The sequence below is a fragment of the Pezoporus occidentalis genome, unplaced genomic scaffold, assembly GCF_034315485.1.
Source record: "Pezoporus occidentalis ecotype Australia unplaced genomic scaffold, CSIRO_AGI_Poc_V1 ctg31, whole genome shotgun sequence".
Classification (NCBI taxonomy): domain Eukaryota; kingdom Metazoa; phylum Chordata; class Aves; order Psittaciformes; family Psittacidae; genus Pezoporus; species Pezoporus occidentalis.
The window spans coordinates 5,976,731-6,002,027 of NW_026915052.1; the positions used below are offsets into that span (position 1 = coordinate 5,976,731).

Here is a 25,297-nt window from a genome sequence, read left to right on the forward strand (position 1 = left end):
TGTTTGCTTTGCATGAGGAGGGAGGACCCTACTCATGAGGTCTCAATGTATTTTGCAGCTTCCTCTCCCCCCCCCCCCCCACGCAGTTTCTGTGTGAGAAGCAGATACCCTGGGATCCTGGGGTCTATTTTTCTTCTCTCTCCCCTCCAAGACCTACCTGTGCCTCTCTCCAGGCTTTTTCTTGCAGACATGATGGGATTGAGGTGTACAGCTTCCCTTCCATCCCCTTGTCCTCAGCTTGGTAGGCTGAGAAGCGCCCGGTTCCCCAACCCTGAAGGATATTATCCCCATGGCAGCATCTGGCTCTTGGCAGGCTCTGCGGGCAGCCGTGCTGGCAGGGTTTGGAGTTCCCTTTTAGCTTTGTCGTGTGGTAATCTGTCAGTTGGCTCTTCGGGCTCCCTTGTTCTCCTGCATGCCTTTTCTTCTTAACAAACCTCTTAATTCAGAGTTGGTCAATGAGAGCTTTGAGAATGCTCCTTGGAATTGCTCTCCATGAGGTGTTTCTTTTGCTTTGCTCCAAAGAGAGACTTTTGGCAAATCTTTATTTTATTATAACAGTAGAAAGAGGGGGGGGGGAAAAGCTGATCAAGTTCCTAGTAGCTCAGTGGAGTCTGTTAGTGTCAGCGGACAGGATAATTTACTCAGCCGATTGTTCTGGCTGTGATTATTTACAGAAACCCTAAAAGCATTGCCTCCCTCCCCAGGAAGGAAGCACTGGTGGTTTCAAACAGCAAGAAAAGACTTTAAACAAACCAAGAGTAAAATATGAAATGCCAGCTCTGCTTCTCCTCTTGAAAATGAGTGTGTCTGGGGACAGATCCGCAGCTGAAGCGGATAGATCCGCAGCTGAAGCGAATCCTGCCTGTCCCCAGGATTGTGTCACCGTGCGCTGTTTCAAAACCGTCCCCCAAGGATATTACTATTCTTTTCTCCATGTATGAATAAGCCACTTACAGTGCATAGCTGCTATATTACAATTTCCTAAGAGGTGCTGGCATCTGGAGAGATTACATTCCACTGGCCCCTGGGATGGAAAGAATGAGTTCAAGAACAAAGAATGAATCCTCACTTCTGCACTCAGAAATCTGATATTCACCAAAGGCTAGGGGTGAGCTGGTAATCAGACCTCGACATTAGCGGTGGTTGGTGCAACCTTCCCCTTTCCTGCCAAAAACTGGGCTGCACTGACACATCTGTAAAATTAAACTTGGTACCACTCAGGCTGGACTCGGTGGGTGGGGGGAAAAAAATCAATCTCAGTGGTGAACTTTGCGATGCCAAAATGTGTAGGATTAACAGCTCCTATCTGGCATCTATTTGCAGGACTGGCACGGTTCATGCCGTGGTCTTGGCAGCCATGGTGGAGCCCCGGCACCTTGCTCTGCAGAGACACCTTTCTGGGTGGGAGGAGGATGTTGAGCGCCCGGCTGCCTGCCAGCTAGCATTGAGCCGCCACGCAAATTGCAGTGTAGCTGCAGAAAATTGAGATCGCCCACTCCTAGCAGGCTGTGCCATCGGCTGTCTGGCAGGATTGATGGTTGTCACTACCGAACACTGCTGAGCTGGAGCCAAAATCAAATGAGTGGATGGCCTCGTGAGCCTGCTTGAGGGAGGAAGAAATTAAAAACCTAAGAACTTCTTTTCAGTTTAGAAGCTAGACTAAAGAGGCTTGTTTCACTTTATAATTGCTTAGCTGGGAAGAAGGGCTGGGAAACGTTCTTCTGCATGTGAAATTGAACAATCACAGGTTTTCAGCTGTCTCAGTATCATTTTAGGGTGCAGGAGACTCTGACAGGAAGGAGAAAGCAACTCTTGTGCTAAACTGTCCCTGGGAACCTAGGAATGTTTAACCGTAGCCAGCCCTAATTTTAACAGCTGTGGTGTAATGTTGGTTGTGGCAATGGGGGACAGGCTGATGCCCTTTAATGTTTTTCCCTTTTCACACACGGACAACCAGGCCTGGGTGTGCTCTAGGTCATGATTGTAGCAGTGGCTGATGCATGATGGCAATGAAGCAACTGCTTATAACCTCCTTGGTAAATCATAGAATCACAGAATGGTTTGGATTGGAAGGGGCCTTTAAAGGTCATCTAGTTTCAATCCTCCTGCAATGACATCTTCAACTAGATCAGGCTGTTTAGAGCCCTATTCTACCTGACCTTGAATGTTTCCGGGACAAAAAATGAGGACTAGGTTTCCTGAGTCTGAGTGAGGGGTGTAGCCAAAGGGTTTTTACAAAATCCTGACAGGAATGTAGTGTTAAAGCCTGGTTTGGCTGCAATGGCTGAATTGAGCTAGATCCACAGCAGTAAAGCAGAGAGCAGGCCCTGGCCTCCTGTAGCTCTGGTATGGTGTTTGCTTCCGTTTCAGTCTCCAAATCATTCACAAAACAGACAAGAAGTATCTAGACCAACATCCTGAAGGCTGAGAACAACGTGAAGAATGGTGTGCATTAATCTCTAATCCTTCACTTTTTGAAAGAGGGACAAAAGGATGGAAAGCAAGCCAGAAAGGAAGGAGACATGCTTCCTTCTCTCCTCTATGTTGAAAAAATGTGCTTATTCCTTTGCCTGCTTCCTCTTTCCTTCCCTTATGTCCTCAGTGTGGTGAGACACAGAGACTAAAAAGTGCTTTCTTTGACCACGTGTGTCAGGTTTCTGTCCTGGGATGGGAGTGCTGTGATGCTACTACTCCCCAGGCTGGGGAGGCCGAGTCTGGTGCTCCCTCTCTTGTTATTCCCACTGGTACAGGCAATCTGTGAGGAGCAGATCTGAACTATCCGAACTAAATCCATGGGCTCTGCAGGAAAAATGGTGTGACTTATTTTTGAGTTACATCAACAGATGTGAGTTTGCCTGAGCTGAGGAAAAGCTTCCTGCCTGGTGATGTGGCCTCTCCAGGATGCGTCCATATGTTTTCTTCTAGTGTGACTTCAGCGTACTGATCCTGGCAGTGAAGGTGGGTACCACTGTGGGGATGCTCTAGTGCCTGTAGTGGAAAGCAGTGAGGGGACAGGGGCATGCTTCTTTCCATGGCATTAGCAGCACCTACATTGCTTGTTCGTTGTGGGTACCAAGTTGTAGAGATAAAATGCATGGGTTTTACTGCCTTGGCAGATAGCAAGACTGTAGCTACGCATGCTGTAGAAATTAATGTGTTTGTGATCTCACCAAGATGCTGAGCACCAGCTGTGTAGTCCTGCCTGGTACAAAATGAGTGGAGAAATCTGCCAGAAGGATGCAACAGCAGCAGAAAGGCAGGGATTGCATCCTCTGCCCTGCAGCCCAGAACTTCTTCAGGGTCATATCCTCGAAGATGAATCCCTCCCTGTCTCCCCAGGGAGGGATGTGAAGCTCTCCTCTTCCTCGGGAGCTCCTTCCCCATTTGGCCAGCAAACTCTACTCTTCAGATGGGCTATAAATGTGCATAGGAGGAAGCCTAGGTGCACCATGGCAGGCCAACACCACTGCGACCTGCAAACTTAATTTATTCATGTAATTTGAGTTCACAGTTTGGAGGCTACCTAAACAGTGTGTTTGAAATGAGTACTTCCTAGCTCCTTGAGCAGGCAATTCCTCTCTGTGTTGGCTTTAGGGTGGTTGCTCACCCCATGATGCCTCCTTCCTGACTGTGGTCTTAGGTCCAGCCCATGGCCACCTTCAGCCTGAGGGATCTTTCCATCACTCCTCTGCTTTAAAGAAAACCAGTTATGAGTGATATGCCTACCCCTGGGGCAGGCACACAGAGGGTTCACTGGCCACTTGTTTGTATCCCATCAAAGATGGTACTTGGTTTGGTTCCTTCTCCCTCCTTTTTCCCTGTTAGGTTGGATAGTGTCTTTATATTAAAAGGCGCAAGAGAAGAATGAAGATTTAAACTCATTTAACCTTGAACATAGTCATTAGTTAAGCAATTAAAATTAAAGGGTGAGTTAATGGGCAGTGTCAAACATTCGGAGAAACATCTGTTGTAATAGAAGTCTGCCTTTTAGCTGATGAATAATTGATCCACTGTTTGTCAGCACCTAAACCCTGCCGAGGCAGCAGTGCTGGCACTGCCAGAGCATCTTCAGTGTCCCCTGCCTAGCCGTGAGCTCCAGGAGAGCAGGAAGACCTGACCACCACCACTTGAAGATACATTAGGCAAACCCACCGAATTGCACCCCTTTGGCTGTGTTTGTCCCTGCTGGGCCTTTTGCTTTCTTGGAATCAGATGTGTTATTTCAAGTCTAAAGGAATCAATGATCTATTTTTAAGTCTTTATCGATGCATGTGTGGATGGATGCGGTGTCTGTCCAGACACCAACAGCCAGGGATGTAGATGATTCAAGCCTCTTTGAATTGTATCACCAAGTTAAATTAACTTGCTTCTCAGCAAGCAGAGAATGTGAGTGACTGTGTTCACTAATGCATTAAGGGCAATACAGTAAATATTGCCCAGAGTTTGAGGGATAAATAGCAGAGAGCTTTTGTCTCTTGGCTCTGGCAGAACCAATAATGCTGAAGTCACTGCTGCAGTGCTGTCATCTCCCATGGAAAGCCCCTTTTACAAAGAATAACAAACAGCAAAAGGTATTTGGGTGAAGTCTTGGGTCCTGTGAAGTAAAGAACTCTGCTGTTCCCAGCAGTAAGATGGGATGTTACCCTGGGCACCTGACTTTGCAGACCCACCTGGGAAGAGCTGTGCAGAAAGTGCAGGTGGAGCAAGGTGAGACAGTGTGGATATGTTCCCTGCATGAACTGAGTTTCAGCTGAACTGGGCTCTGTGTGTGTTTGGGAGCACCTGAACAGGGTAGGGTGACAGAGCAGGCTCTGGTTCATGGGCTGAGCTCCTTCACATACCCCACTGCTGAAGCTGGGGCTGGAAGAAGTGACAGAGCGACCCAGAAACAATTGAGGGCATGAAATATTTGTAGCTTGGGATGGTGGGAGAAGGAAACCCAGGTCAGAGTTCTTGATGTGCTATTTTCTATATTAACTCTTAATCCCTTAAAAACCCCAAACTAGGCCTGTTGTGTGATTCCTCAAGTCTTGTGTGTGTGCAAAACTGTGCAACAAGCTGAACTAAATCAAACCCAGCTCCTAACTCCAGCACGAAGGGGTCAGCTGGTTATTAGGAAGCCCAGATGAGCCCTTCCACCCCGATATTGGGGTGCCATGACCACAGACCTCTTTATAGGAGGCAGCTGGGAAAAAGCTGTGTGAGGGCAGCATAAAAAGTATGATGACAGTTAATTTGAAAGTGTATCAGAGGTGAATGTTGACAGGAGGTGGGTTATCCCCCAGCCTCAAGCTGAGTCTAGTCAAGTTTTTACCCTTTGAGGTACAAGGCAGTTATATCCATTTGTCTGTTTGTTAGAGAGAAACATCACCTCCATGCTCCTAAAGAAACCAGTTGTATTAATATTTGGTTTTCATATACTCATCCCCATTGTTTTTTTTCTTTTTCCTTCAAGACTATCTGTAGAACTTGAAATAATGCAGCAGTTCTGGTGGTTTTGTTTAAAATCATGTTAATCTGTATTTGCATCATAAGCATAAAGAAAGAGAAATAAACTGGGATGGGAAAATTATGGTTTTAGCTGACAACAAGCAGAACCTGTAGCTTGGATTCTTCCCTCATCTTCCCCTCTGCACGCATAGTCTGCCTTAGCATCTGCCTGCACTTTTGCTGCTACTTCAACTTTTTTCTATTTTAGACCAGAGCATATCTTTTTTCAATATAAAATTGTCCTTGGATTACTGTCAAGTGTTTGATGCATTGGTCCACTTTTACCTTTCATTAACTCATCAATATTGTCTTTAATGACATGTGAATGCAAACAGACCTTGCTTTGAAGCCTATGTACAGTGGCCAACACATTTTGCTTGTTCTGGATCTCTCTGAGGTGAGTTGTGTTTAAACAAAATTTTAACTGCTGAGGTTATGAATGTGCATAACTGCCCATCCAAATGTGTGTAGGATGTGTACAGAAAAGATGTTTGTGTTGAACTTGACATGAAAACTTTTTTAAAGCAAAGATAACTGAGAATTTTTATATCCTATATTCCTGTTTGAGGAAATGAGACTGATTAAACAAGGAGGTCGTATTCAAAACTGTAATTCAGCCAGTCCAGGCCCTTCCCTCCTCCCACTCAAAAAAAAGGAGCCATTTTCAAACTTCAGTAGCAAAAACAAAACAAAACCAACCTTAGAAATCAAAAAAATAAAAAAAAAAGAAAAAAAAAAAAAAGAAAAGCAGAACTCTGACTTTTGAAATTTACTTATTTGTACGATGGGGTATATCGTAGAGCCAAAAGTGTGGTCTTTCTACTTTACCCCAAAAATGCATGTTCATAGCTTCATCTCAACCACAACTTCAGCATTGTCTCTGTGGTTATACGAGTGACAGTGTTTCCATTATAATAACCTGGTTACCTTTTCTTGGCCATAAACCTACCAAAATCATAATTGTACTTACTTTCACCCAACGGTTTTGAACGAAGGATCTGTGAAGAAATCTCTAGGTAGTTTAGCTGAGGTTTGTGTTTATTGACTTAAATGGAAGCAGATTTGAGCCTTGGGAAGGCTGCTGCCCTTCACATAACTTCTCCAAACAGCGCTTTTTCATGTGTAGTAGCCAGATATTTTCTGATCTGACTTCTTTTCAGCACTTCTGTTTACACCTACTGATAATATAAGGGGATTTACCCCAGAGCTTTCTGACAAGCATTTGACCCCCACATGCCGCGTCTTCTCAGGGAAGGGAGCAAAGCAGTCTCATCTTTATCTGAGGATGCAAGTTTCAGGAACAGCCATTTTAGAAAAGCGTATTTTATGCATGTGAATACAGGATAGATGAGAGCTGTGGACTAATCTGCTTACCCTGTACATTCTTACGGCAAAGGATTTGAGTGGTAATGCTTAATTTTAAATTGCATTTTCATTAGGGTTATCAGCTAGTTATTTCATCCCTGTAGAAGTGGCTGGGCAGGGAGGAAGGTGGGCAGAGCTACATGCACAAGGGCATCCCCTGCCTTCCCCACTAATGCCACAGTGCTCTTCTGGTGGGAACAAACTCAGGGTCTCTGCCTAAGCTCTGCAGAGCCCAGATACAGGAGTCCTCCTTCAAAAATGGATAAAACTGTATTTGGAGGCCTGATAACAGGGATACTTGGCATAGTTGGTGCTCTCCTTGCTCCTGGCAAGGCTGGATTTGGGTGTGTGACCTCTTCTTCAAAGCTGCTTTTGGATTTCTTAAGGAAAAGATGGGTGTGCTCCACCCTGTCCCATCCCTGGAGACCACCTCTGCTGTAGGCTGAGGGTCGAGCACTTATTAGGAGGTGGCAGCAGGAAAGGGTGACAGGGCCTGGACTCCCCTTGCTATGGTTGTAGCCACATCCATGGTCCTTCAGCTGCTGCCCACAGGTTTATGTGGTTGGAAGTTGACTGTTGTGTTGCTATCCCAGCTTCATACCCTGTGAGAGATGGACCTGAAGCCATTCAGACCAGAGCAGGCTGGTGGGCTTGAACCAAATTCTGTCCAGAGCTGCTGCTGCTCCTTAGCAAGAGCAAAGCAGGGGCACTGCCAGCTTTTCCCTTCATCCTTTGGTCTGGCTGTTCCCAAGCAGATGCTTGGAAGGACAAAATGAAGTTGAGGAGGGAGGAGGAAACCTCTTCACATTGCAAAGACATCATAGAGATGCTGCTGAGGAAAGTCAGAGTAACTACTGCTTCTTTTCAAAATAAGAGAGGATTGATTTGGCATTTTCTTCTGAAAAGCTTCTTGCAATGTTAGCAACTACCTAGGCAAAATAAAGGAGAAAGGTACAACTTCCCAAGCCTTGGGTGTTCTGCCAGCGATTGACAGCTCCGCTCCTCCTGTCATCTGCAAACAAGCTGAATTCCTCACCGTAACAACAGTTGGAAGAATCTGTTTTTATAGCCTAGAAATAGGGGTTTGGCCTTGGCCTGTTTTGGTAATCTGTTTGGAATTTGGTGGTGGTGATCAACAGTTGTTTAAAGCTGCTGGCAGCCTGCTGGTCTTCACACAACGGCTCGGTGGTCTTGGGCTCTTTCCAGCTCTGTGCATTAAACATTGCTTTCCCATGATGCAAGGAAAAGGGTGCAGTCAACTCTAAAAGGCAGAAAATCTAAACCTGATGAAAGGAAAAGCTTTTCCACACAATTAGCCTTTGGGATTTGTTACACATGGAGCTGCTTAGGCCAAAAATTTTGCACATCTTTGGGAGAGGAAAGGGTATCTGGAGATTTATATGAAAAACAGATTTTCTGAGGAAAAAGGTTCAAATTTGAGCAAGGGGTCTGAAGTTCAGAGCAGGAGTTTCAGCTTCAGTTTGAGGGATTAGGATGCTCTCTGGGCTGCAGCAAGGTCTTGAATTGCAACCTGTAGTCCTAGGTGAGTGTCACGACTACCAGTAGCACTGTTAATTTGCTTTTATAATTGGTTTCTCTACTACTAGTTCACCCAATAGCACGAACTTCCCCACCAGAGAAGTTTCAGCAGTGGTACAGTTTCTATTACCTTTCTCCTTGGGGCCATACTATGGGTTGGGCTTGATGGTTTTGTCTGTGGGCATCAGAGGCATTGGTAGCTTCTTCCATCACTCCAGCTGATGGGTGACTTTGTACTGTGGCAGAGGCTGAAATCTACCTTCCCTTCAGACAGTGGCCAAGCACAGAAAGTTTTTCTGCATGAAAAGGCTGAAGGCTGGAGCAAGCCTTGCTACTGGGAAAGGTTTCTCCTGGCTGTAGCCTCAGAGGCATTGGGCCCTGAAGAGCCACCTGAGCCAGAGTTTTAGTGTGGTTATGACGGACACAACATCCTTTAGTCACCTCATGTTGAAATGAATGTGGCTTTTTACAGTGGGTTTTCCTTTCTCTTTTGTTTTGAGAGTGCCAGAACCGTTTTTAAAAAAAACACCCAAAAAATCCCCCCTGGGTTTTCCAACTCCCCCTGAAACTTGCAAGCCCTTCATTTTAAATCCTTTTGTTTGTTATTAGTTTAAATCTAACTTGACAGTCTAAATTTGCATCCAGGTGTTTTGTTACATGGGATTTGTTCCAGTGTGCCACAACGGGTTTCATCCTGTTTGCTGAAATGGGTGCTTTTAGAGAAAGTCTTTCAAAGTAGCAAAATAAACCCACAGCAGAGAGAGACGCTATTGCTGATATAAACAAGCTCTGGGTGCAACACAAATCTCTGCAGAAGATCCCTGATTACCAGTGGGAGAGAAGGCACTGCTGTGTGCCTGGATTATACATGTAGCTATAATCTTGAATCAGTGGGAGCACTCAGGTGCCTTCAGGGTGTGCTTAAACTTTCTGCTGGCCTCTGTGCTCCAGGCTGTTGTATGAGGGTGTTTTGGACCCAGAAAAGGACCCAGAAATGCCCCCACTATACCTCAAAAGTGGTGGGGATGACGGAGCACCCGCTTGCACCCAGCAGTCTGAGTGCGGAGAGCCCCTGAAATGGATTTTCACTGAGCCCTTGGAGCTGCTGCCCAGTGGGAGATCAGTGCTGCAGTGGGGTGTGTGCTTCTCCACAGCACTGCAGAAATGCACAGCAGCCCCAAATTGCCTCCTTTCCTTCTTTGTTGTTTCTCATAATGGCTACAGCACTTGAGGATTTAGAAATGTCCTCTATCTGATATTTGCTCCATATTCTTTGTCAAAATTATGTCCTGTGTAAAGTATAATGAATAGGTGATTTAACCATCTGCCCTCAACCCCAAACTACTGGGTTTGTCTAAGTCCCTGCTTGCCTGCCTGCACATTTTAAATGTATATTGAGCAGTAATAGCATTGCAAAAGAAAGGGGGAGTAGTTTTTGTCACTACTTTGTCATTTACATTACACTTTTGTCCCTACGTGAACGTTTTCTTCTTACCTTTCTAAGCCTTGAAACGCCGTTTAAGCCTTGGATACACCTTGAAACAATTCCTGAGCCTTGAAGCGCTGCAAATTGAGTAGAAGGAAGCAATTTGTCTCTCACTGATGACCCATGAGCATCCTCTAGTGTGCATTTGAGGTAATACTTAAACATCCTCTGTCAGGATGCCTTAACGAAAAACTGTATTATCCGGGCAAAGGATCAAAAGGCTTGCGTGAAGTTCATGGTAAAAAGCAGCACAAGATGCTAGCTAAGGAAGTAAATGCAAACACAGGCAGTAAGTGCTTGCATCCTTTCAAGGCTGGTTTCAGGAGGTGTTAATAGCACTGAAAAGCCCACAGTGCTTTCTATGGGATGGTTGAGTAGCTCGCATCTCTAAAACTCTGAGCAAAACTGAAAGCCAACCATTTCATAATGTTAAATGCATTGATGTGGTTGGGTATATTGAATATGGAAGATCTGTTGCAAAAAAACACCTTAAAATTAATTAAAATGCATATTTTGTGCTTACAGATTACAGTAATGTCTGTAAGGGGTGTGCTTTGACTATAAAAGTATTTTGCTAATTAGAAAAGGTAAGTGAAACCATCTTTGGGGTTGTGGGATTTTTTTTCTCTTGCCAGGAAACCTACTTTATATTTTTGGTAACAGTAAGCAATTTTCACTGCACTGTGAAAAATGGTGCATAATGAAGATTGCAGCTAAAAATTTTAAAATAGCTATTCTGTGTATTTATGCTAGTATGATATTACATGACACAAATCTTGTCCCCATGCCTTCTTTTTTCTCCCTTAAAATAGGAAAAAAAGGCTAATTTCCATGCCTCAGAAGGGAACAAACCTGTTATCCTGAGACTCAGCTACAAGACAATGGGAATCTTTATAAATATTACAAGTAAGTGGACATGTGGCCAGTGACGATATATTACCTCCCAATGTCTGGACAGGAGAAATTATGCCATACTTTCTTCTGCATCTCACTGCACATTAGCATTTTGGCTTTCCTCAGCTAGCAAAATACCCCTTGCCAGTAAAGTCTCGGCACAGACTTAGTTTCCACTTGCCACCTCCTTTTGCAGAAAGTCTACTGCAAGTCTGGCTCTGTGTATGCATATGTTCATAGAATCACAGAATGGTTTGAGTTGGAAGGGACTTTAAAGCTCATCCAGTTCCAACACCCCTGCCATTGTCACAAACTCCTTTCACTAGACCAGGTTGCTCAAAGCCCCATCCAATGTGGCCTTGAACACTGCCAGAGATAGGGCAGCCACAGCTTCTCTGGGCAACCTTTGTCAGTGCCTCACCACCCTCACAGGGAAGAACTTCTGCCTAATATCTAATCTAAATCTACCCTCTTTCAGTTTAAAACTTTATCCAGTCTCTACATCCCCTGATAAAGAGTCCCTCCCCATTAAGTGCAGGCCCCCATTAAGTACTGAAACCATCCTGTTATCAGGGTGGTTGCAGGATTTTTTGGTTGTTGCTGGTGTCTGCTAAAAGCCTGAGGCAAAACACTGCTGAAAACCTCTGCAGGAAAGGAAGGCAGCCTCTGATTTGGAGAAGCACAAATATTAGGACAAGTGACACACTCCATTTTTATGCAAACCTAAAACAAGTAGAGAGTAAGGGTGAGACCAGGACAGCCACAGATTAGATTAATCTCACCTTGGTGGGATGAAAGTCTTTGAAAGAAACTTTGAAGGGATGGGCACTTACCCATGTGGAAGCAAATAGAAAATGAGATAACATGCAACAGAGTTTACCCAAAGTCAACCATGTCAGCCTGACCTGTTAGCTTTCTTTGATAAGAGAACTGATCTTCCAGACAAGAGCTACTGTATCCGTGCATTACTCCCTTTGAGTCTCTGAGCAGTTGATAAAGTGCCATTTGGGAAGCTATGTATTAAGATGGAAATTAGTAGGAGTGTTGGAAGGGTAAGGAATTGGCCAGGGCAATGTGAGTAGTAAAGAACACCTCAGGGTAGCTGCTGGAGCAGCTCTTCAAGGAGACTGGAAAACCATCGCCAGTACAGGGGAGCTGGTACATCCCAGTGGGGCACAGACAGAGACAGTAAGAGAAAGGGATAAAATTCAGTTGCTGTGAGCCTGAGCTCATGGAGTAGTAACAGAGTTTCGGCCGCCCTTGTGGGGATGAGTATTAGGAAGAGCAGCCTAGAGTGATGTTCAAGGTAGAGTCTGATCTGCATATATGCGGGGTGTTGTGATGTAGTTGCCTGAGGTTAACAGAGGACCAGGCTCAACCTGGGAGGTAGCTAAGCGTTATAATACACCTAAGGAACTCCATGCTAAAAAAGGAGAAATGGGGAAGGGAAAAGGACCTGACATTTGAGAGGATTTGTTTTTCAAGGGAGGAACATGAAATACTGAGCAGTAAGAAAGCCAAATAAGACAATTTTGAGTGAGTGCTCTGAAAGGAACTACCATCTGTGTATCCCACAGCAAGAATGGCCTTCAAAGGATCATTTTAAGGCATTCCCTGCTCCTGTTTTACCCCTGTATCACATCCCAGACACAGTCATTCAGGTGCAGAAGCAATTTCTGTTTCTATTTCTACCCCTTTAATTGTACTGGTATCAACATGAGAGGTAATTCCTCACCCACCTCCCTCCTTCATTCAGGCACAGTTTTCAATATAATTCTTTCATTTATTTTTGGAAGGGAAGATGGTTAGGCAGGGGTAAGCCAGCCTTATACTGGTGGGCTGCATTAGAGCAAGTTTATTTAGCTTTCAAAAAAAAAAAAAAAGAATTCACATTCTCAAAGGTTCTTTACAGTTGAGATTTCCTTTCAACTAAGCGCACACTAGTATATACGAATATTTATGTATTTGTATTTAAAGCCAATCATGGTGGTATTCATGTGCTGCACTGTACGAAATTAGTGTTGAAACAGCTGAAAGAATCACAGCATAAGCAGGAACTTGGAGAGTCCACTATATGAGGGAGTCCTAAAGTCCCTTATTTCATTTAGACACTCTCCAAACGATTTCCTATTTATCAATATCTCTTGATCTGATCAAATAACAAAAGAACAAGTTCGCAGCCTATTACATATCTCAGAGAGGACTGAAACCACAAGTTGACATAATACCTTTTACAGGTGAGGTTGGCAGTGCTATTGCTAACTTCCTCTCATAAACCCATTTTCACTTAGTAATATTTGTTTTAAGGCATAGTCATTTTGGTTAACCCCCTCTATCCTCTCTTTGCCTCAAGCCCAGAACTGAATCCAAGTTTCTTTTCAGTTACTTCTAAGACAGACTAGAAGGGAAAAGAAATGCTGGCAACCCACTCTCTTCAGAAACTCCAGCAATGTGCTGTGTTTCAACAATACAGTGAGATGTGGCAGGATCTTGGTCTTCATGGCTGCCTCTCTTCCACACTTGACCCACCTTCCTCAGTCAGACACTGACATATAATCAAATGGAGAAGGCCAAGTTGCCACCTATGCTCCCTTGCCTTCCATTTCTCATTGCCTGAGCCTTCAGAGCAGGCTCTGACCTTAAGGGTCTTTTCCAACCTAAATCACAGAATGGTTGAGGTTGAAAGGAACCACTGGGGGTGAACTAGTCCACCCTCTCTGCTCAAGCAGGCTCATTGCCTGCTAAAACCTAAAGCACACTGCTCAGGACTATGTGTAGATGGCTCTTGAATATCTCCAGGGAAGGAGACTCCACAGGCTCTCTGGACACTCTATTCCAATGGTCAATCACCCTCACAGTGAAGCTCTTCCTCAAAAGGCTTCCATGATCCTCTGATTGTGAAGGAGTGAAAGAGCATGTGGATGAACCCAGAGCAACTGAATATGGCCCAGTCCTTACACCTCAGGCTTCAGGTCCCTGTCGACTTTTACACCATTTCAAGCCACAATAAAGCAGGATTTCCCAGAAAGCCATCTTCACTGGCATCAAAGAACTTAAGTAAATTCAATCTAAGTCATGTGCTTGGCATGTCAAGTTTTAAAATAAACTCTTCTTGTAATGAAACTGCAAGTAAGAGAATATAAAACTACAACTAACTGAGTAAAGCCTAATCTACAAGGAGGTACTGGGAGTACCTACTGGGCAAGGCAGGTGACTCTGGAGAGAACATGCATAGCTTTTCATAGGCAAATATTGCAGTTGGACTAGATAATCATTGTAGATTCTTTCCAACTGGAAGTATTCTATTATAATACCTTAAAGAGAACTGCTGGGCATGCACCATCATTTTGAGCTTACCTCTTTTGCTGACTTGTGATTTAATCAGGTGTCGTGGTTTAAACCCAGTCAGGTAATTCGTTCGCTCACTTCCCCCCCCTTTCTTGCCCTCCCCCTGCTCCCGGAGGGACGGGAACACTCCCACGGGTTGAAGAACATAAACAGGTGTAACACAGCAGCTACCACCAATGATAATAATGATAAAGGAAATAACAAGGGAAGAGAATACATCATCTCACCACCAGCCGAAAATCAAACCAGAAATGCTAACTCCCAGTTACATCCTGGGCATGACGTGCTGTGGTATGGAATACCTCTTTGGTCAGTTTGGGTCAGGTGTCCTGTCTCTGCTTCCTCCCAGCTTCCCTCCTCCCTGGCAGAGCATGAGGCTCACAAAGTCCTTGGCCAAACCAAAACATCGCTTGTTATCAGCTCCGTTCCCGAGATGAAAGTCAAAACATTGCACTGCACCAGCTACCAAGAAGGGGAAAAATGACTGCTACTGCTGAACCCAGGACATCAGGTCAGAGAACTATACAGAAGATAAACAGGTTAAAGCAGCACAGATCTTGAAAATCAAACCAGAAATGTTCATATCACCAAGGCCACTCTGGATTTTGCCTGTTCAGGATGCTACCTGAATTGCAGGTTGCTAAGTTTTGTGGACTGATGACCTCCCATCTGCAGCTGGGGTGGTTCTGTGCATTGGGAGTGCGTGTGTGAGTATTTGCCCATGGACTTGCAATTGCTTACCTCCTGCACTGCTCTGATCCTGTATCCTCTGTGTAACCTATTGCAATCCTACCTTGATAGCACACAGTGGCTTCAGTATGACAGTATGGATAGTAGAAGCATTTAAAAAATGTGTATCATGAAGAGACACAGATAGGGCCAAATGATGTGTCATTTGGTGAGTAGAAAGCCTCTTCCTAATACTTGATCAAGATACTAGAGCTGCTGCGTAACAGTGGTGAGGGGAGGTTTTGCTGGAGTTGTTTATCCAATCTCCTGTATAGTCTTGTAATGCCCTGCTATGTTCTATCACTCCCTACTGAAAAGAGCAGCAGTTTAGCTGCCAGTCATTGGACCCCAGGTGCTGGTGAATGCTGTATTTCCTTCAACTCTTTGTTTTAAGTAGTAATGTCACCTGCAGCACTGACTGCCAGTTTTCTCCTTAGATATTGAGGTGGTGCTGCCTCTGCTGCCTTCTTGGTATCTCTGTCTTCCACCTTTCTAACCGGGGTTTACCCATCCCTCCAGCCTATGTTATTTGCCCTATGCCTGCTGCAGGAGGGTGGGCTCTGGAGTCACTCCTCTATTATTCTCTGGCTCCTTGGCTTCTGTCATTTTTGTGGAAATCCATCCTACCTTCCCAACACGCAGCACTGGCCCCCAGACCTAATCTTCTATCTATGCCACTCCCTTCAAGTCTTAGATATCCAGAAGCTGCTTTTCTCCAGCAAAGGAGCTAAACTTGATTTATAAACTCTATGGTTGTGATCAGTGCAGGTGACTGCTCAACTTCTTTTAAGCCTCTCCTTTTCCCTAGAAGGCTTTTCAGTTGCAAGATCCTTTGTACTCACCTCATGGACTTGCTGACCACAGCAATTGCAGTGGGAAGCCTTCCAGAGCCGCATTGCCTTGTGCATGACTCAATTCAGGTGAATCACTAGTGCTTAGAGCCAAAAAATCATAGTGACTGTATGAAGACCTGAAGGAAAACTCAGTGCAAGCTGATATATAACAGCCTTCAAATCCACTGAACCTTTAGAATATGAGTGTCCTAAATCCACTCTGCCTCCACTGATACTGGGGAGCCCACTGTAGCCTGGTAAAGGAAGGCGAAACATGGCCAGTGTTCCGTCTCTTTAGTGCAATATTATATTGCAAAGGATAAAAGTTATCCTGAGTTCAGGGAGAGGCTGGGCAGAAGGCTGTTTAGCAGAGGGAAACCACACATGCCTCAGGAAGCCCCTGGGCTGTGAATGGCTGGCAGCTGGGCCATGCCAAAGGTAGTGGGTATTTTTGCATTTACTCCACGAATTTACTTTAGCTGTGGCCAGAGGCACTGCTGCGTACATGGCCCCTTGCCTGATGGGTACAGCCACTCCCAGGGAAGCTCTAGCTTCCCAGAGCATGGTGAGCTCTTGGGTCTCTTGCTCATCACATGCCATCTCCCCCCTGCTCTCCCTGTGCGTGTCTGCCCGCAATGGGAGCAGGTCCCCAGGGCATCGGAGACCTTTGTAGTCTGGACATTCCTGCCCCACATCAAGAGCAAAGAAAAAGCTGGTGTGCTGCCCGAAACGCAGCTGGCAGGGCTAATTTTAGGTCAAGAGCTTTAAGTTTCCCTTCGAATAGCAAAGGCTGCAGTTTAAACCTTTCCCTGAGCAGGGGGGATGTGTGTCCCTGACAGACAAGGACACAGAGTGTAAAAACTTGCCTTGCTGTAGTCAGCAGGAGTTTACCCCTTTGCTTGAATGAGGGGCTTTTCTGGCCATCCCTTACATTTCCATTGCAAAGGAGCAGGAAGGTGCAGTCCCACACAGCAGTCAGCAAATTCTCTTGTCGGGAGCAGTGAATTTATGAATTTTCATGGTATCCATTAGTAGTAAGCAGAAGTTGCCTTGAGACAGACTTTTTATTAATTAATCTTCTTAACATGCACCTTTGTTTCTAACTGGTGAATGAATTTGTTGTTCAAAGTCTTTCTCACATGTCCCTGCTTTTTTCTTTTTCTCTTCCAGGTTAATGGCTTTTTAATCCTTCATGGATAGTAAAACAATTACCAGGAGGCAAAAGCAGTAATTACACAGAGCAGAATAAATGCACGTGGTCAGACCCTCTGCTAACATAAATAGATTTTGAGAGATCTATTACTACAAAACCTCTCCTGCCCTTCTTTTTCCCCAGAAGAGGAATTTAACATGTAAGTTCTCAGGGATGTTCCATCTTGCTGTTTATGTATGTTAAAATCTCCACATTTACTTCTTGGCTTTTTACTTTTACACTGTCTAGCAAAAGCCATCAGAGCACACACAAACTGCTCAGCTGTGCTAAATACTCCCAGCATGACTGCTTTGGTAACTGAAAACCAGAATCCCAAATGCTGAGTCTCTTGTGCTCCAGTGTGTTCATGAAGCTGGACCATGGCACACAGGACTGGGAGGCTTTCAGGAGCAGTGCATGAGAGGAAAGGGCCCATCTCCACCCAGCAGGTGATCTCCTGATCTGAGAGGGCCAGAGGGGGATGTGGGACTCTGGACAGGTGCCTAAGTGGAGTCATTCAGATCAACTTTCTTCTATGTCGGAACATCACTTGTCCCTTCTTCCACTCTCCCTTCTGGGAGAGAGGGCCCAGGGCTGAGCTGCTACCCTGCACATGCTCTGGACTTTGGGAACGTGGAAGGACCAGCTGCAGCTCAGTTACATGATCATGAATTTTCATAGCCAGTTGCAGAGGAGGCAGTGGTACAAAACCAGCTCCAGGTGGCATGCCTGCAAACCGTGACATCCCCATTTCTTAATTGGAGTCAGTTTTACACAAAGTGCACAAACCACTCACCTTAGAAAAAGCAGCAAGGCGATGTTGGCTGCAGTATCACAGTATCACACAGTATCACAGTATGCTGGAGATTGGAAGGGACCTCAAAAGATCATCTAGTCCAATCCCCCTGCCAGAGCAGGAACACCTAGATAATGTTACACAGGAATGCGTCCAGGCGGGCTTTGAATGTCTCCAGGGAAGGAGACTCCACAACCTCCCTGGGCAGCCTGTTCCAGTGTTCCGTCACCCTCACTGAGAAGAAGTTTCTTCTCAAGTTTAAGTGGAACCTCTTGTGTTCCAGTTTGTACCCATTACCCCTTGTCCTATCATTGTTTGCCACTGAGTAGAGCCTGGCTCCATCCTCGTGACACTCCCCCTTTATATATTTATAGACACTTATAAGGTCACCCCTCAGTCTCCTCTTCTCTAAACTATAGAGACCCAGCTCCCTCAGTCTTTCCTCATAAGGGAGATGCTCCACTCCCTTAATCATCTTGGTTGCCCTGCGCTGGACTCTCTCCAGCAGCTCCCTGTCCTTCTTGAACTGAGGGGCCCAGAACTGGACACAATATTCCAGATGGGGTCTCACCAGGGCAGAGTAGAGGGGAAGGAGGACCTCTCTCGACCTACTAACCACCGCCCTTCTAATACATCCCAGGATGCCATTGGCCTTCTTAGCCACAAGGGCACAGTGTTGGCTCATGGTCATCCTGTCGTCCACTAGGAACCCCAGGTCCCTCTCCCCTACACTGCTCTCTAGCAGGTCGTTCCCCAACCTATACTGGAACCTGGGGTTGTTCCTGCCCAGATGCAGGACTCTACACTTTCCCTTGTTATATTTCATCCCGTTATTCCCTGCCCAACTCTCCAGCCTGTCCAGGTCTCGCTGGATGGCAGCACAGCCTTCTGGCGTGTCAGCCACTCCTCCCAGCTTAGTGTCATCAGCAAACTTGCTGATAGTACACTCAATTCCCTCATCTAAATCATTGATGAATATATTAAATAATACCGGTCCCAGTACTGACCCTTGAGGCACTCCACTAGTTACAGGCCTCCAGCTAGACTCAGCCCCATAGACTACAACTCTCTGGCTTCTCTCCTTCAGCCAGTTCGCAGTCCACCTCACTACCTGGTCATCCAGTCCACACTTCCTCAATTTAGCCGTGAGGATGCTGTGGGAGACTGTATCAAATGCTTTGCTGAAGTCAAGGTAGACCACATCCACCGCTCTGCCATCATCCATCCACCGTGTTATTTCCTCATAAAAGGCTAAGAGATTGATCAAACATGATTTCCCCCTGGTGAAGCCATGTTGACTGCCCCTCATAACCCTCTTATCCTTGATATGCCTTAAGATGGCACCAAGGATAAGGTGTTCCATCACTTTCCCAGGGATGGAGGTGAGGCTGACCGGTCTATAGTTACCCGGGTCCTCCTTCTTGCCCTTTTTGAAGACCGGAGTGACATTTGCCTTCCTCCAGTCCTCAGGCACCTCTCCCGTTTCCCAGGACTTGGTAAAGATGATGGAGAGTGGTCTAGCAATGACTTCCGCCAGTTCCCTCAGCACCCGCGGGTGCATCCCATCTGGACCCATGGATTTATGGACGTCCAGATTGCTCAACTGATCTCTAACCCATTCCTCATCGACTAAGGCAAGTCGCTCCGTCGACCTGACTTCATCTAAGGTCTCAGGGGTATAGGGCTCTTCAGGACTGCCTGCAGCAGAGTAGACAGAGACAAAGAAGGCATTCAGTAACTCTGCCATCTCTGCATCTTCTGTCACCAGGGCACCCATCCCATTCATCAGTGGGCCTACATTGCCTCTGGTGTTAGTTTTGTCTGCCATGTACTTGAAAAAGCTCTTTTTGCTGTCCTTGACCCTTCTTGCCAGGTTTAATTCTAAGGAAGCCTTAGTCCTCCTAGCTGCCTTCCTACATCCCCTAGCAGCAGCCTTATATTCCTCCCAAGTGGCCAGCCCCTCCTTCCATGACCTGTAAACTCTCCTCTTCCACTTGAGCATACCCAGCAATTCCCTATTTAGCCACACAGGTCTCTTGGCCCTCTTCCTTGACTTCCTACGTGTCGGGATGCTCCGATCTTGAGCACGGAAAAAGCAGTCCTTGAATGTCAACCAACTATCTTGGGCCCCTTTTCCTTCAAGCAGCCTTGCCCATGGGATTTCCCCTAGCAATTGCTTGAAAAGGCCAAAGTTTGCCCTGCTAAAGTCCAGGGTTGCAATTCTACTTGGTATTCTACCAGTCCTACCACACAAGATCCTGAACTTCACCATCTCGTGGTCGCTGCAACCAAGGCAGCCCTCTACCCTTACTGCTTCAACCAGACCCTCCTTGTTAGTGAGGATGAGATCCAGCAGCGCTCCTCTCCTGGTCGGCTCATCCACCATTTGCAGGAGGAAGTTATCATCCATACACTGGAGGAACCTCCTGGACTGCGGCTGGGTTGCCGAGTGGTCCTTCCAGCAAACATCAGGACCCTCTGTTTCTTGCTGAGTCCTCACCAAAGTCTGTATTTTACTTAAGACTTGCCAGTTCGTCAGTTCTTAATTCACTTATCTGGTACTTGAGTGTTATTAGTTATTGTGGTAATTTATGATAGTACTGCAAACAATCAAGTGATGTACAAAAGGCAAATATCTTACATCTTTTTAGTATCTGTTATCAACCAAACCAATAATTTAAGGTAAAGAGAAAATCAGGTTTCTTTCACAAGACCTTTTCCCTGTAAATCTTATTGATTATTTCACTGACATTCTTTATTTGCTGACTTCTATACTAGCATTTCATTACTTTGCCCAGCATTGCTAAGCTGACTGGCTTAGAATTACTTACATTACCCTAGTGATTTTTTTTATATTTTTTTTATTATTTACCAAAAATGCAGCATTTCTTCAGTCCTCTAAAACATTTTCATAGAAGATTAAGTGGTAGTGCGTCAGAGATCTCCTGAGACAATTCATTTCAGTTGTGAGGATGAGTTTCAGTTGTGAGTTGTGAGTTGTCTGGACCTGTTAAGGTAATACTGTTTATCTCTAGCAATGCTGTTTAATAGCCTCCTTGGTTACTAATGGGATGGAAAGTGCATTGTCCTTATGACATCAGTGCATGATTCTTGTTTCCAAATTCAGAACAAAAATATTTATTGAACACCTCAGTCCATTTCACATCATCATCAACAAATTTACTGTTTCCATCTAGTCATGAAAATGCTTTTGAAGCGAGCATCATTTCAAACATAAACTAGAGCCAAATGCCAGCTTATTGCCCTGTTCTAGTTAATGTACTTGTGACTGATTTAGGACCTGATTGTTCAAGACTGCAGCAATATGAAAATCCCACTGAAATCCTAAGGGATATTCAGGGTTGAACTCAGCCTCCCAGATGTTGGGATCTTTTCCTACCGACTGCCAAAACAACTTCAAAGATTAAAATGGGCAATGGCTAACACAGCAGACGGTCTTATCGATTTTGTTAAAGGTAAAAATGGCTGCAATTCAAGTTTTAAATTAGTCTGAAAGGCAGCACGGTACTTTTCTTAAGTCAATTGTGTTCTTAAATTTATCTTACAACAGCAGGCATCTTTCATATAATGTTTTTAAAAGCTGGTTTCTATGCACCATCCGCTTTAAGTGCTTCTAATGTAAAAAATTAACCAGCTGTAGCTCAGAAACAGAAGAAAATGACTTAACTCTGATGGCACAGTGCAGAAACGGCACAGTTATGAAAATGCACCATGAGGACATGCTCAATGGCCAATGACATCATTGCTGCCACTGTGAATATCTATGATCTATGACCTGATCTTGTGGTTAAGGCTCTGAAGGTATCGACATTGCTTCACATGGGTTGTGTTGCATCAGGTAGACTTCTCTCTTACTGGGCTCTCTTGGGCCCAAGCTTCGTGTTGCTGTGAGTGGGGCAGCAGGGAGGCGGCTGTGCTCCTGCTGCTTGAGGGTTCTGGCAGTGGGAGTACCCCGGCTGCACCAGCACAGTGCCTCTCCTCCTATTCACTGTGTGTGGGGCTCTGTGGTGCACTAGGAATGATACAGTTGCTCTCATCCCCTTTTTTCTCTAAGGGAAAAGAAAAAGCGTATTTTAAAAGGTAGCTATTTTGGGTGGGTTTGTGTGTGGTTTTTGGTTGTTTTTTTTTTTTCAAAGCAGAAATGTCACCTTTCTGAAAGCTATTGTGCCCACTTCCATTTGGAAAGGCAGATCTGTAGGGGCAAGGAAGCCTAAGCCATACTTCTGCATGACTTTATCCTGCAGGATGGAAAAAAGAAACCTGGCAAATAATTGGCCAATGCACTAGGCAGTGTTCAAAATGCTTTCAGGTATTAACTGGAGATTTCAAAAGTCCTTTTGTGCCACCAGGACAGTATTGTATTACATTTTTTCCTACCTTCAAATACTTGCAAAAGATATTTGCATAAAGTTTGCTGAATTCACTGTGAAAAGGAACAGTGAGCTCTCCACAGAGTGCTTGAGGTTAACCTCAGCTCCTCTCCTTGTCCAGATGTGTCCTGAGAAATCAGCTTATGGCTGACAATGGATCATAAGATCAGTTAAACTACACACTGGAGAATTTCCTATTCATCTTCTCCTTATGTTAATAAGATGACTTGTTATAAATACGATCATTTGACTAAAAGATGTCACTCAGTTTCTTTTTTTCTGACCAGCTTCTGGTGAATGATTATTTGTATTAGAGGAGTGCTGAGAAGCTGAATGCATAGTACGAAAAAAACATTGAAGACAGTCCCTGATTCAAAACACTTGCAATCTACATGGGCACCAAATATGACAGGAGGGAAAATAGCTGCAAAGTGGGACAACTCTTATATCCCACTTGCTGTTGCTACCTCTCAGTCTTGTACAACACCTAGGTTTACAGTCCTCAGCTTTTTCTTGCTCTCCTTGCATTTTCTTTCAAACTTGCTTTTTCCTGACTGTCCAGTCTCAACCACACCATTTGGAGAACCTCTTCATGGCACCTCTCTGCTGTGCTGGCTCCTCTGTTCTCCACTAGGTGTTCGAGCTGATGTATATGCAGGCCCAATACTCAGAAATATCTAATGTAGTGTGGAGAAAACAACCATAGAGAATGAATATTAAGATAAAGTACAGTGCTAATTAACTTTTCTGTATTTAAAGTTAACTCGTGGTGAGTGGGTACAAAGCTCTAGGATGTTTTTTCAAGATCCCGAAAGATGTTTGACCTGTAGCAACTAGTGGCAAAGGCAAAATGAAGCTAGACATGAGTGAGGTGGTAATGTGCTGTGAAGAACACATCACCTGCCCTATGATGTGATGCAGAACCTATTCTGCAAGTCCCAGTGAGAAATAAAAAGAATGGCTACAGCTCCTTAGTGAGATTTAGTAGTGTAACCCCTTCTCATCCCTAAGTGCTCAGCTGCTGGGCATATATGACCAACAGTGACTGGTGCTGCAGTTTCCTAGAGATACTGCTTGCTGGTGTTATCAGCCTCCTTTTTTCTCTGGAACTAGTGCCTCGGAAAGCAAGTCTTTGAAAAAGAGAAAGCCTGCACAGATCTGTGCCCCAGGGAAAGGAGAGGTATCAGTCAAAGTTGATGACTTGGACCCTCCTCTGAAAGCTCCTACAAGCTCTGATATTAGATCTGGTCAGTGAACTACAACATGGTCCTTCTGTCTGCAGTGGCCAGATGCAGCCAGTTCAGAGTTGTTTTTGCTAAAGCTTTTCCTGCAGAAAATGCAGCTCATCCCCAGACACTGAAGCTGATTATTAACAAAGGCAGTTATCTCCCAGCAGGCATCCATCCTATAGGTATATGTATTGAAAGGGGACAGAATTTTATTCATCTCAAAAAATACTGCAAGGTAGTGAAACTTAGTGGAGGTGAGAGGTGTTCTGAGTCTCTTCTGGACAATTTAAACAAAGCAGCCTGTGTGTGTAGGAAGTATGCTTCATATTGGCAGGTTACTAACACTGTGGTACCTCTGGCTTTTCTTCAGATGTCACTTTGCCTTCCTCAGCCAATTATCTCACCTACCCACAACTCATTTTCAGGAGTTAATTTCATCAGCATGGAAATACCCTGCCACATGAGACTTGCCAGGAGTGTTGAAATGACTATGATCTGTGCCCAGCGTACCTAAGAGATTTTTTCAGTAGGGATTGCTCTACTTACCTGGAACAAATGGAGCTTTCTCTTCTAAAATCTGTAGTGAGAAGGACAGCCTCAAGCACATATGTGCAGTTAGCTAACACGCATATTTTGCAGAGTTTTAAGACAATGTAATGAATGTGGAACACATGGGAGTTCATGCACCTGCTGACTAAAGAAGATTATCCCAAAGTATCCTGAAGCTTTTAAGAATTGGCATGTAATGAATCCACTACAACTTGAAAATACTGGTCTTCTCCTATGGTGCTGCTAATCCAGCTGTTTTCCTCAAAGAAATAAATATTGCTCTAATGAGTTCTTATAAAATGACTGGCAAGCATATAAATCTCCAACTGATAGCTTGTATGCTCTAAATTACTAAAGTTGCCCCTGCAGTTGACCCTATAGAAGCAGACTGTCTTGTCCTGACACTGCTGACCTTTTCATCCATATTCATAACGTTCTTCACCGTTTTCAAGTGAAAAAAGAGAATCACTGAAGGTCAAGACTGTGAAATACAGTTTTAACTTCACAGGGCAGAAAACAGGTGAATCTCCAGGGGATTTAATAAATTATTCCCTGCAGGCCAGCAAATTATGAATTTTCTCTTCCTGTGAGGCCTTTGCCAATACATTGGATATTACTGTAGATATATCCTTCAGTTTAAATGAAACTATGCAATTTTTTTTAATGTATCTGTTAAATATTTCATCAAAGCTTTTAATCTTGCAGGCAAAAATTATAAAGCAATAGAATGCAAGAAAACAAAAAGATAGTTTCAAGCAGAACTGACATTTTCGTGAAACTGGAACAGTATGATCTAGTACCAGTCAGTATAGCAAACACTTGGCTACAGAGACAATAGAAATGAATCCTCTAATGATGCAACTGTCTGTGGTAACCTAAAATCTCCTTTATTTATTTTCCTTATTTATAAGGCCAGCTAAGAAATTTCAGCAGTCTTGCATTTCCAGTAAAACATATTAATGTGATCAAAATATAGAGAAGTGTCTTCTTTTTCATGAATTATCATTCACTGGTTGTGAAGTCTCTAAGTCTTGTCTAAATAAGTCTCTCAGGCAAGGAGCAGCTTTGTGCAGTTTATGTATCAGTGAGCAAGAAGACCCTTCACACAGGTTAACAGTGGATCAGCTGCATGGAACAGAGTCTACAATGAATATACTCTCAAAACAAACCTTGGGCTGGGTCTGAAAATGTGCAAGTGTATGAGCAGAGTACTAGGGGAAAGAAAGGAAAAGAGGTGGTTACTGGAGCAAAACTGCTTAAGGAAATCTTGCACCTCTGGTATTCAACCAATTATTCCTAACTTAGCAGTATAATAACAACAGAGGAACAGGAGAAACAATTTACTCATGGTTTGGAGGGCAAAGCACAGCCCTCTGGCCATACATGTTGCCATTGGATTCTCCAGGCCAGGTGAAGTAATTTTTCTGTTTAAACAGGCTTGCAACCTTTCTCATAT

General features: G+C 44.5%; 1 long non-coding RNA gene across 1 annotated transcript; it reads left to right on the forward strand.

Annotated features, from left to right (window-relative positions):
- The first annotated feature begins 15,230 nt into the window (after positions 1 to 15,230).
- On the forward strand, positions 15,231 to 24,019 carry LOC134168423 (uncharacterized). Its single transcript, XR_009966538.1, has 4 exons — positions 15,231 to 15,771; positions 16,855 to 17,036; positions 20,556 to 20,671; positions 23,934 to 24,019. It is a non-coding gene; the product is annotated as an uncharacterized LOC134168423 (long non-coding RNA).
- The last annotated feature ends 1,278 nt before the right edge of the window (positions 24,020 to 25,297 follow it).